This window comes from Cynocephalus volans, chromosome 4 (assembly GCF_027409185.1).
Source record: "Cynocephalus volans isolate mCynVol1 chromosome 4, mCynVol1.pri, whole genome shotgun sequence".
NCBI lineage: Eukaryota > Metazoa > Chordata > Mammalia > Dermoptera > Cynocephalidae > Cynocephalus > Cynocephalus volans.
The window spans coordinates 104831837-104844224 of record NC_084463.1 but is presented as its reverse complement, the minus strand read 5'-3'; the positions used below and the strand labels follow the sequence as shown (position 1 = coordinate 104844224).

At 36.6% G+C, this 12388-nt stretch overlaps 1 pseudogene; it reads left to right on the top strand.

The window, feature by feature from the left end:
* The first annotated feature begins 3113 nt into the window (after positions 1–3113).
* Positions 3114–12379, top strand: LOC134376340 (olfactory receptor 51I2-like; annotated as a pseudogene).
* Positions 12380–12388: the final 9 nt, after the last annotated feature.

The following is a 12388-nucleotide window of genomic DNA, read 5'->3' as shown; positions in this document are numbered from 1 at the left end:
GTTCCAATTTTTCCTCATCCTTGCCAAGACTTATTAGTTTTTATTTATTTATTTTTTATTTTGAATTATAGACATCCCAGTAGGTATGAAGTCATATCTCATTGTGGCTTTGATTTGCATTTCCTGTGCCAACGGTCATTTTTAAATCTTATTTGAGGAAATGACCATTCAAGTCATTTTCCCGTTTTTAAATTGGGTCGTTTTTCTTTCTCTTTTTCAGTTGTAGGAGTTCTTTGTATATTCTAGGTACTAATCCTTATCAAATATATGATTTGCAAATATTTTCTCCCATTCTGTAGGCTGTCTTTTTACTCTCTTGATAATGTTCTTTGTTGCATAAAAATTTTTAATTTTGAGGAAGTCCAATTAACCTATTTTCTCTTTTGTTACTCATGCTTTTCATGTCATCTCTGGGAATCTATTGTCAAATAGATGTTCATGAAGATTTATCCATAAGTTTTCTTCTAAGAGTTTCATGGTTTTAGCTCTTATACTTAGGCCATTGATCCATTTTATGCATTCTGGCTTTCAATGTTTATTTGAAAGAATAAATATGGAAAAATTAGCATGACAATTCAAAAACGTAACTTGACCAATTAGACAAGAATTTATATATTATAAAAATGGGATAATAGCAATTTATACATGACAAAAAAAACACAACACTTAGATAATTGTGGTTACTAGAGGCTAGGAAGGGGAGAGGAGAAGGGGATAAGGGGTGAGGTGGGTTATAGACACAAAATTACAGCTAGATAGGAAACATAATTTCTAGTGGTCTGCAGTAGTGCTAGGCATCAATAATTAACAATAATTTATTGTGTGTTCTCAAATGGCTAGAAAAGAGGAGCTCAAGTGTTCTCTTCATAAAGACATGGTAACTTTTTGTGATGATGAACATGCTAATTACCCTTATTTGATCATCGCACATTGTATATACGTGTACTGAAATATAACTCTATACCCCACAAATATGTACAATCCAATGTGTCAATTAAAAATATTTTTTAAATAAAAAATTATTAAAAAGACACTTAGATCTAAGAGCAGACTAGAGACTCAAGAAATAGAACTATATTTATATGATAATTTAAAATAAAATATACATAGTCCCTCAAAATGGTCAGGAAAAGACCAGATGACCATTAAATACAAGGTATTGAAAAAAATGCTTATATATTTGAGAATATTTAAATAAAACCCTTAATCACCCAAGTTTCCAAAACAAATTTTAGATGAAATCAAGGCACTCTCTCTTTCTATAACACTATTACTATTTCTCTTTATCACTATTACTATCTCTATCTCTCATTATCACTATGTATATCACTCTATTGGCACTTCTATCTTCAGATATAGCTCCATCTCAGTGTCTACCTAATTTTTAATTTGTGTATGAAATAGCTTCCTAAGAATGAAAAGTTTAAGTTATAAAGCAAAAATGTTAAGTTGGCTACATAAAAGTTATTTGTGACAAATAATTTTATATGACAAAATTAACACGGATGAGGAAGGAGAAATATATGTGAAATATGAAATCACATGTTATATTTAAATTATTATTAATGATTTTGTAAAGTTAGTAATTTCTTTTATATTTTCCTTTGTCTTTCATTGGAATGTTCTTAAGTATAGTCCCCGGCATGCCTGCCGGTGGAAATCATTCCCTCCCCTTCTCTATAATCCACCTGAAGATCAAGGGAATAATTATTCTTGATTAATTGCTCCTTGAGGGATCCTGACTCTTTCTGTGTCTGCTCCCTCCAGTCAGTTAAGCACATATAAGGGGAGGTAGCAACTATGTCCATTGCCTAGTTAGGAAACAAATAGCAACAAAGAAGATGCACAAATTGATGTCCCAGCTCTCAACTCTACCTGGGTAAGTATGTATCTGAAAGCTAGAATCAGCTGTGGTTATGCCTCATATAAGGTATAAGGTGCTGGCTTGCACCAGCACTGGAAAGTTGATTATGCACATCTTAGCTCTGCATTTAGTGGCATCATGTTGGTAGCTTGAAATTTGTCACAGTAGGTATATTTAAAGCATAGATATTGGCAACTGGTACAAATCAAAGCATTTTTATTTGGAGAGCTGATTGTTAAACATTTATTTGCACTCCCTGATTATACCAAACCAAGAGCCCTGGCCCAATACGGGAGGAAATCTCCACCCTCAGTCACCATCTCCATCTCTGAGCCCCATCTTGAAATCCATTGCTGGTCCCTAAACTTAACACCCAAGGGTCTAGTAGAGATGCACGGAATCTTAGTGTTAATAAATTTGTCCACAATGAATACCCCTAGCCCTACACTCCAACTGCACTATCACATTCAGCCTGTGAGATACTGAAGGTTCTGGTGTTGCTCTCACCTCTGATCTCGGGTTCCAGCATGAGACTCTGACCTTCATGCAAAATACAGAGGAGTTTTCCCAATCTTCCATGGATAGCAGGTGGAGAAAGAGCAAACTGGTAAGTTAAAAAAAAAGACATTTAAAATACTTCACTCTGGGAGAAACTATCCCTGTGCCCTAATATATTAAACTATTCTTTTTACTTTATGTGTTAAATATTTACTATGTTCTAAATATAATGATAAATAATATAGACATATTATCTTATTATCTATATCAAATATCTGGGTCTCAAATATGTCAAGTACCTCACCAAGATCACATGTCTATTAAGTGTTAGGACCACGAAATAATGCTCTTTTTTGCTGTTATATTAATTTTGCTACCAATTCTCTCCTTTTACAAACTACAGCAAGATACCCATTCTTTCAATCTTAATTTTGACATGAAGGTGTCATCTCTGTGCTCATCATCGCTTTCTCTCACTGCCATAAATGGCACAACTAGAGATTTTTATTAATTTCTTCTGTGTTTTGGCATGTAGCCCATGTGGGAATACTCTTCTGCATATCTAATCAGGTTCTAATCAGTGTTTTCCATATACTGTAGTTTACATGTGTCCTTGTTTCAGAAATAATTTTTCCACCCCTTTTCTCAGGAAGTGTTTTCAATATGACTGTCAGGAGCTCAGAATTTAATATAGAATAATTGACTAAAAATGTATATATTTCAGTCCCCATGTGCTTTCCAAAATCTTCAGATGAAGTCTCACCATGATATTACCAATGGTTCCATAGAGTTCACACCTGCAGCATTCACTCTTGTTGGCATCCCAGGACTGGAAGCAGAACATATATGGATATCTGTCCCCTTCTGCCTGATGTACACCATCTTCTTCCTGGGCAATGGCATCATTCTTCACATAATCCAGATGAACCCTGCTTTGCACCAACCCATGTACTTCTTTCTGGCCATGCTGTCCTTTACTGAGCTTGGTGTCTCTACTTCCACCAAGCTCACTGTACTAAGCACCATCTTCTTTGGTATTAATGATATCAGTTTTGGTAGTTGTCTGCTACAGATGTTTTCCATGCACTCTTTCACCCTCATGGAGTCAGTGTCCTTCTGGCCATGTCTGTGGACCACTTTGTGGCCTTCTATAGCCCACTTCACTACACAACCATCCTGACAATTCCCCACATCACTGGGATGGGTGTCACCATTGCCTTGAGAAGTGTAATACTCATGTTCCCTCTACGCTTCCTCCTGAAGCATCTGCCTTTCTTTGGCTACAATACCCTCACACACTCCTATTGCCTCCATTCAGATCTGATCAAATTGCCCTGTGGAGACATACACCCCAATAGTATCCTGGGTCTGTTTGTCATTATCTCCATATTTGGGCTGGATTCATTGCTCATTGTGGATTCCTACGTGCTGATTCTTCACACAGTACTGGGAATTGTTGCTGGGGAAGGGCGGCGGAGGGCACTCAACATATGTGTGTCACACATCTGTGCTATGCTTGTGTAGTACGTGCACATGATCAGCCTCTCCTTGATGCATCACTTCGGATGGCATTTACCTCCACTCCTTCAGACTGTCATGGTCAATGCCTACCTCTTTTTCCGACCTGTGGTCAATCCCATAGTCTATAGCATCGAAACCAAAGGAATTCACAGTAGTGTTGTTTGTACACTGTCCAGCAAGAGGGGTGAGGTCTGGTAGAGAGAGATAATGCCCTGAGAGCACAGGAACTTGGATCAGACCATATCACCTGGATATCAGGTTTGCAAATGTGGAAAATTCCACAGTTTATTATTGCTTGTTAGTGAGCTTTAATATTTAGTTGATGAAGGAAAGAAAAATAATCCCACACTTTGCCCTAAGGATAGAGAATGTTATTATTTTTGAGTAAAATTATAGAAGGAGGCATGGGACACAGGTTTTGTCTTGGTGACATTCAACTAATTTAATGTCAAAATATTAGAACAGTACTTGCCTTAGAGGGATATAGAGGGGAGAGAATGATGGGGGAGACATGAGGCAATTTCTGGGAAGATGGAAATGCTATGTGTTGTATTAGGGATGTAGGTTACACAGTTGTATCCATTTGTCAAAATGATATAGTTAAGATGTGTGCACTTTAACATATGTCAATTTTACCTCAAAACTTCTAAATAATAATAAAATAGTAAAATACTGATGATTGGATTGCACAGTGGGTGGAAGTATAGCAGACACAAGAATGGCATGACGTTGATAATTGTTGAAGCTGTATGATGGGCACCTGAAGTGCATTAATCTGTTTACTTTATAAGTATTTGAATTTCTGTAATACAAAGTTTTGTTGTTTTTTAAATAATATACTAAGTGTGGTCATATTCAATCTTTGCTTGCCAACTATACATCTGAGAAGGGGCTGATATCCAGCATGCATACGGAACTCAACTCAATAGCAATAAAACAAGTAATCTGATCAAAATTGAGCAAAAATACTAAATTGACATTTTTCAAAAAAAAAAAAAAGACATACAAATGGCCAGCAGGTATATGAGAAAATGCTCAACATCACTATTCAAGAGGAAAATGCAAATCAAATTAAAAACTGCAAATGAAAACTACAATGAAATATCATCTCATCCCAGTTAGAATGGCTATTATAAAAAAAAAAAAAAAAAGAGGATATTTTTGGTTAGTGAAACTACTCTGTATGATACTATAAAGGTGAATACATGTCATTGTACATTTATTAAGGTCAGAAGAATGTAAAACACCGAGAGTGAACACTGATGTAATCTAGGAACTTTGGATGATAATGATAGTGCAGGTTCATTGCTTATAACAAATGCATCACTCTGATGTGAGATGTTAGTAGTCATGGAGGCTAACTGTGTGTGAGGGTGAAGGTTATACGGAACTCTGTCCTTTCCACTCAATTTTGCTATGAACATAGAACTACTCTAAAGTGGTCTATTTTTAAAAATTAAAAAATTTTTAAAAATAAAAGAATAAATGTAACAGGCAGTGGGTTTCTTGTTACTATAGTGAGAGGCTCCTATCCCCTAAAGTGGTAGGGGAAGAAAAGCTAAAGACCAAGTCTAAGACTTCATGGTAAAAGTAACTGAGTTTCAAAGAAGGTTAAACTTCCAACATTTGCAGGTCATCTATGCCCAAGTTAAGGCCCTGTTTCAAAAGAATGGATTTTTGGCATATGGGATGGGGACAGTTCACATGCATGTGAAACAGGGAAGAATATCCGTTTACATTCTTGTAACAGGGCTGTATGTTTCCTTTCTTGCCCTCTGTCACTGAAGAAATCTGGACTGGCTGGACATCCCATAGCACATAACACTGTCCATTATGTCAATGATTTCATGCTAATCTGACTGAATGTGCAAGACATAGCCAGTATATTTGGATCTCCAAAAGATACATATGTTCCTGGGGATAGGAGGAAAACACAAACAAATTTAGCTGTCCGTCAAATAAGTAAATCCCTTAGGCATAAATTGTCCTGAAATATTCCAGGATATGCACTCTTAACTACATAAAAAAAAAAAAATGAATGCATATTTCATCTTTCACCATGAAGAAGAAAGCAAAATTCTATAGCGGAAGCATATTTCACACCTGAGAATAATAAGGGACACAAAAGCCTGGCAAGTCTGTGTATGATCCAGTACAGGTAAAGAGTGTTCAAGCAGGTCCAGCCTGTGGTGAAAACAGCCTTCCTGTTGAACCATATGATCTCTCATACTCTATAGTATTATACAGGATTATTAGTTGTTGGAAGGGATGTCATGCATCAGTAATGGCATACCCCAATTTGTGAACTGTAGCGCAGAAGCCATGAGTTATAGGAGCATGACCATATATGTGCTACAGAGAGTTACAGATGCTTTGAATAACAACTCCTGGAATGCTACTGGTTTCTGGTACAGATGAAGAGCCTCACCATCAGATACAAATTAAAATACAGAAAGATTACCCATAATGATCTGGCACTTGTCACAACCCCTATGTCATAAACTCTTCTACAAGATGGAAGTGGTATATCAAGAATAGCACCCAACCGGTGTTATAGACAGTGACAAACATTTGGCCTCCTAGCTCAGGACTTGGAAAGAAAAAAGGCTGGAAAATTAGTAACAAGAAATTATGGGTTAGGTGCACATGAAAGTGTAAATACTTTCTTATATATTACTGTCCACCAGAAGGAAGTCTCTGAAATAGCAAAGAGCATGAAACAGGCCTATAGACAGATAACATGGAAAGTTGAGGTCAGGCACGGTCTGTTATCAAACACACCAGCAAAGGTGTGATACTCATAATGGTGATATTCATGAACATTGTAGCCATGATCTTAAGGATGGAGGCTATGAATGCCAATACAGCATGCATGCGCTCTAACTTAACAAGGCTGACCCAGCTACTCCCATATCAGAATGCAACTTCCCCCTAACTGATACAACTCCTCGGGGAGACAAACTGTCTACTTTGTGGCAATGAATTGATTACATTGGACCTCCTCTGGTTGGAAGGGTCAAGGATTCATTCTGATGGTTATATGCTGGGACAGGTTTGCCTCTTAGGCCCACAAGAATGCATTCAGAGTCTCACTGATACAAGGACATAAAATTTTACCCTCCTGTCTCAACTAGGGACAACGCTAAGTATCATCCAGTCTTCAGAACACTCTATAGGACCAGCTGAAACCTTTAATGAAACTACAAGACAGCCCATCTTTTCTCTAAACTCAACCCATCTTTTTTCCATAACCTTTCTCTGCTATTAGTCCTAGGTACATTTTGTAAATCATCATCTGCTGCACTGATCTCCATGTCAGAGTTTGCTTCCCAGAGAACTCAGTCTGTGAGAAGAACAGCTAATAGTAAAATACATGACACAAGGATTTAATTGTAAAATATAAATTATACTGAGGAAACATATAAATTTGGAGATGAAGACGCTATTAGGAAAATTAAATTAAAGAAAGAGTGTCTAGATCACAATGTTCAAATTTGTCTTTGGAGAACTCATGGGCCAATAGAAAAAAATAAGATATTTAATTATACGGCAAAGGAAGCAACTATTTATTTGTATTTAAATTCTGTGTACCAGTCTAACTGAAGTGAGGTGGGTATCTCAATGTGGTTTTAATTTGCATTTCCCTGATGTATAGTGATGTTGAGCATTTTTTCATGTATCCATTAGCCATTTTTATGTCTTCCTTTGAAAAATGTCTATTCAGCACCTTTGTCCATTTATTTAATTGGGTCATTTATTTTTTTACTGTATAATTGCTTGAGTTCTATTTATAGTCGGGATATTAGTCCCTTGTCAGATGCATAGTTGGCAAAAATTTTCTCCCACTCTATTGGTTTTCTTTTCATTCTGTTGATTGTTTCTTTTGCTGTGCAGAAACTTTTTAGTTTGATATAGTCACATTTGTTTATTTTTTCTTTTGCTGCTTGTGCTTTTTGGTTCATGTTCATAAAGCCTGTGCCCTGACCTAACTGCTGAAGTGTTTCACCTATATTTTCCCTCAGTAATTTTACAGTTTCAGGTCTTATACCCAGGTCTTTAATCCATTTTGAGTTGATTTTAGTGTATGGTGAGAGATGCATATTTAGTTTCATTCTTCTGCGTATGGATATCCAGTTTTCCCAGCACCACTTGTTGAAAGGCAATCTTTTCCCCAATGTAGATTTTTGTTGCCTTTGTCTAATATCAGATGGCTATAAGCCTGAGGAGTGATTTCTGGGTTCTCTATTTTACTCCACTGGTATGAATGTCAATTTTTATACCAGTACCATGCTGTTTGGGTTACAACAGCTTTGTAGTATAATTTGAAGTCAGGCAGAGTTATGCCTCCAGCCTTGCTTTTTTTTCTTTTATTTGCTCAGGATTGCTTTGGCTATTTGGAGCCTTTTGTTTTTCCATATAAAAGGTAAGATTGTTTATTCCATTTCTGTGAAAAATGTCATTGGTATTTTGATGTGGATTGCATTGAATCTGTATATCGCTTTGGGTAGTATGCTCAACATCACTAGTCATCAGGGAAATGCAAATTAAAACTACATTGGGATACCACCTCACTCCAGTTAGATGGGCTATGATCAAAAAGATGGTGAAAAACAAATGCTGGCAAGAGTGTGGAGAGAAGGGAACACTACTGCACTGTTGGTGGGAATGTAAATTAGTACAACCACTTGGGAAAATAATTTGGAGGTTTCTCAAACAACTACAGATACATCTTCCATATGATCCAGCAATCCCTCTTCTGGGTATATATCCAGAAGAATTGAAATCATCATGTCGAAGGGATACCTGCACTTACATGTTTATTGCAGCTCTGTCTACAATAGCCAAGATATGGAACCAACCTAAATGTCCATTAATAGATGATTGAATAAGGAAACTGTGGTATATATACACTATGGAATACTACTCTGCCATAAAAAGGAATGAAATACTCCCATTTGCAACAACATGGATGAACCTAGAGAAACTTATGTTGAGTGAAACAAGCAAAGCACAGAAAGATAAATTCCACATGTGCTCACTCATGTGAGAGCTAAAAGAGAAAGGAAGGCAGGAAAGAAAAACCACAGTAGTCCCATGATCCAACAGAGGAAGGGAACATCCCTAGGGCTACAAGTTGAGAGGAGGGGGGGGAGGTTGGGGGATAATTGAAAGGGGACAAAGGGTACAAAAGCAATCTCTGGTAGTGAGTATGCCCCCAATATGAATCTGGCCCCCACATCATGGGCAGGAGGGGGGACAATCAGCCTTGTATCTCATGAATATTTAAAATCAATCAATCAATTGATTAATTTAAAAATTATGTGTACCAAATTATTTTGATACAAATGAATATTTTCTGACATTATAATTTAAGACAAAGATAAAGTCATTATGAATATCTAATTTCTTCATCTTTACATAACTTTTCAAAATGAAATTCTCTTTTTTTAAAAAAATAAGAGACTGGCAGAAAATAGTTCTGATTGATTTTACTCCAATGAAGACCTAGAGTGCCAGCATGGTCTGTCCTTCCTAATCACTACATATTTATGCATTTAGGGTAAACTAATCAGAACTGATGACACTTTAAATTTCAGGAGCCTAACCAAAAATATGTTCATAAAGATAGGTAGAAAAGTAGGTAGGTATTGATCTATGGAGAAAATGTAAGTCAAATGGGCAACAACTTGAAAAGAGACTCACATGGTAGAGCTTAAAAACATCCATTATAATTGATCTCTGAGAATATTACTGAGGTTAAAAAACAAAAAACAAACAAAACAAAACAAAACAAAAAAACTTCAATAAAGCAAAAATGGGAGAGAATGATACTATAGGAAATGCAGGAGCCTTTGGGGTAAATGTGTGATAAAGAGTAATTACGGACATAGATTTTATTTCCAGAAGTATCCCTACCAATGGGAGTGTCACCAGGGTATTTATTTAAATATAATGGAAATGGCAGAGAAACATGTCTGCTTTTAAGTGGACTTCAGATTTTTGCAAATATGAACAGCAGAAAAGGAACTCAACATATAAAAAGAAAACTTGGGCATATTAATTTCTCTGCATTTAGCCTGTGGGGAATGGAAAAGAAGAAAGTGAGGGGATTTCAAAAGGTGTAGAAATAATTACAGGGATGTTAGGTGAGGATGAACCCAGGGGGGCCGACTTAAAATCTTCTGTGTCCCTCATGGTTTTGGCTAGTGACTAGGAAATCCCTTGTCCTGTGTTTATAACTACACCTCCTTCTCCACACATTCACTACGGAATGTTAAAATTAGTAGCTAGCAGCCACCTTCTCCAATTAGAGCTCAAGAAAATTATACTGTGTCCCCGAATGCTACAGACCTTGCGATGAGTTTTGTTGGAGGAAGAGCACACAAACATTGTCTCAGACAGACTGCAGAAGAGCATGTGCATGATAGAGACAAAAGCGAAGTGTGAAAAGCTACCCCAGAGAGGTCCACAGCATCACTCTGGCTGATGTCCCTGGCACCAAATGGATTAGAGTTGATCACATTAACTGGGTGCTGTTAGAAAGAATCCATATGGAAAGCAGAGGCACACAGAGCACAGAACTTGGAGGATCAAAACTGGAATCCCTGGAGAAGAGTCGACAGATGATGAGATAAAGTGGTTTGGAGAACTGACAATACTCTTCAGGTATCTGGTAAGAGCAAAACCAATTTCCAACAACAACCGAGGAGTAAGTTCCACTATCCTCATGTTTACACCATAATTTGTCATTACCAGCTTTTCCAATAACTATCACTCCATCCAACTAACCAGGCACTTACATACTAGCCCCCTGCCACCCTGCAACCTGTACGTGTCAGGTAATCCTCACATGCCAGCCCTTTATTCTCGAATATGTCAGACACTGTGATTGCTCTGAAAGGATGCCTGTTCTGATTTTCTTTGGAGGAGAAAAACTTTGCCCCATTAGAAAGTGTCATAGAATTAAGTGCTGGGGAATAACCTTGTGAAAATCACAGTACTTATTTGATTGACTAGTTTGCCCAAAAGATATGTTTACGTGACTCAGCCTTCCTGCCAAACAATGACACCTGCTGGCTTTGTTATTTCACTTGAGTATAACAGTATTAACTGCAGCTGCTTCCGGAATTTCTGGCACATTTTGTAACCTTTAGTATATGGTTAGCTGATTTGTGAGCTTGCTAAAATATGCAACTTTACTGGAGATTCTAGGAAAGAATGAGATAACTCAACCCTGCTTTTCACAGAATCACAAAAACTTTTCCAATGTATAGCTTGATAACTTCTTAATTCAAAGTATGTAATTTTTAAAAAGTGATCATTTTGGTCAGACAAATTTCATATAAGATGTAAGAGCTCAAGTTTTCAGAAAATTCAAACATCAGTGAAATAGAGAAGGGAGTAAGTTTTCTTTAGTTATTCTATAGCCTGCCTCCAAATCATCTCCGGTATCCCAAGTTCAATTATCTGTCTTGTCCGCCTATTTCTATACTTGACTGCATTTAAGGAATATATCCTCTCACCCCTGTATTTTCTATGAATTCCTTATTCCTGAGCTTACAAAATTACAAATCATTCCAGATTATTTATTTATTTATTTATTTTTTAAACTAATGAGCCTATATTGGCCAATCCTCATGCTAATAACAGCTGTGAACAGTCAAAGCCTAGGAAACTCGCCTCCATTCTGGCTAAGCTACATATTAGCCCATTTTCCTAGATCTGTACTTCATCAAAATGAATTTTCTCTTCCCAATTGCAGATATCCATTCTGCTATCACCCAGTGGGTACTCCTCTCTAGGTATTCTGTGAAGTGTATTACAGAAGTTTAGCCATTGTAAGCATATAACTAATTTTAATGTTTTCAGCAATGAGAAATAAGTAATAAAGAAAAGAAAAAAATGGAGTTTCACAAGAAAGTTAAAAAGTGGGAAGGAGTTTTGGCTCGGACCCCTAAAAAGTACATGTGTTTAAATTATCCTTTCTAAAGCACTTTCTTTATATTCTTTAGAAAGGACAACCAGTCTAACATAGATACAGATGATATAGGTAGACACAAATATATAAATACATTATGCTCACTTGGGTGTCAGTTATTTATATCTCTAGTCTCTTGCATAGAGAACCTATTACTCTAATACATTGGTCAGAGAATAAGAATTTGTTGGTCTGATCATACTGTTCCTAACTTAAAGACAATTGAGAATAATAAAGTAATAGAAGAGTAGCTGAAATGTGAGCTATACGGAGATTCATCAAACTGGTTAAAAAGCAATTTGCAATCAAAATTAAAAAGCCTATTTTTTTTGCCCACAGGTATAGCAAGAAAATTACTGAGAAGTCAGTACTTTAATTCCTTACCAGATGATTTTGCTGTTTCTAATGCTGTGAGCAACATGCATGTAAAATTTAGTTGTGGCACGGTGCTTGTGGATGCCATTCCTAAAACCAGTGATGTGTCTCTATGGATCTGTCTTTCTCCTTCAATGACATGACTGATATGG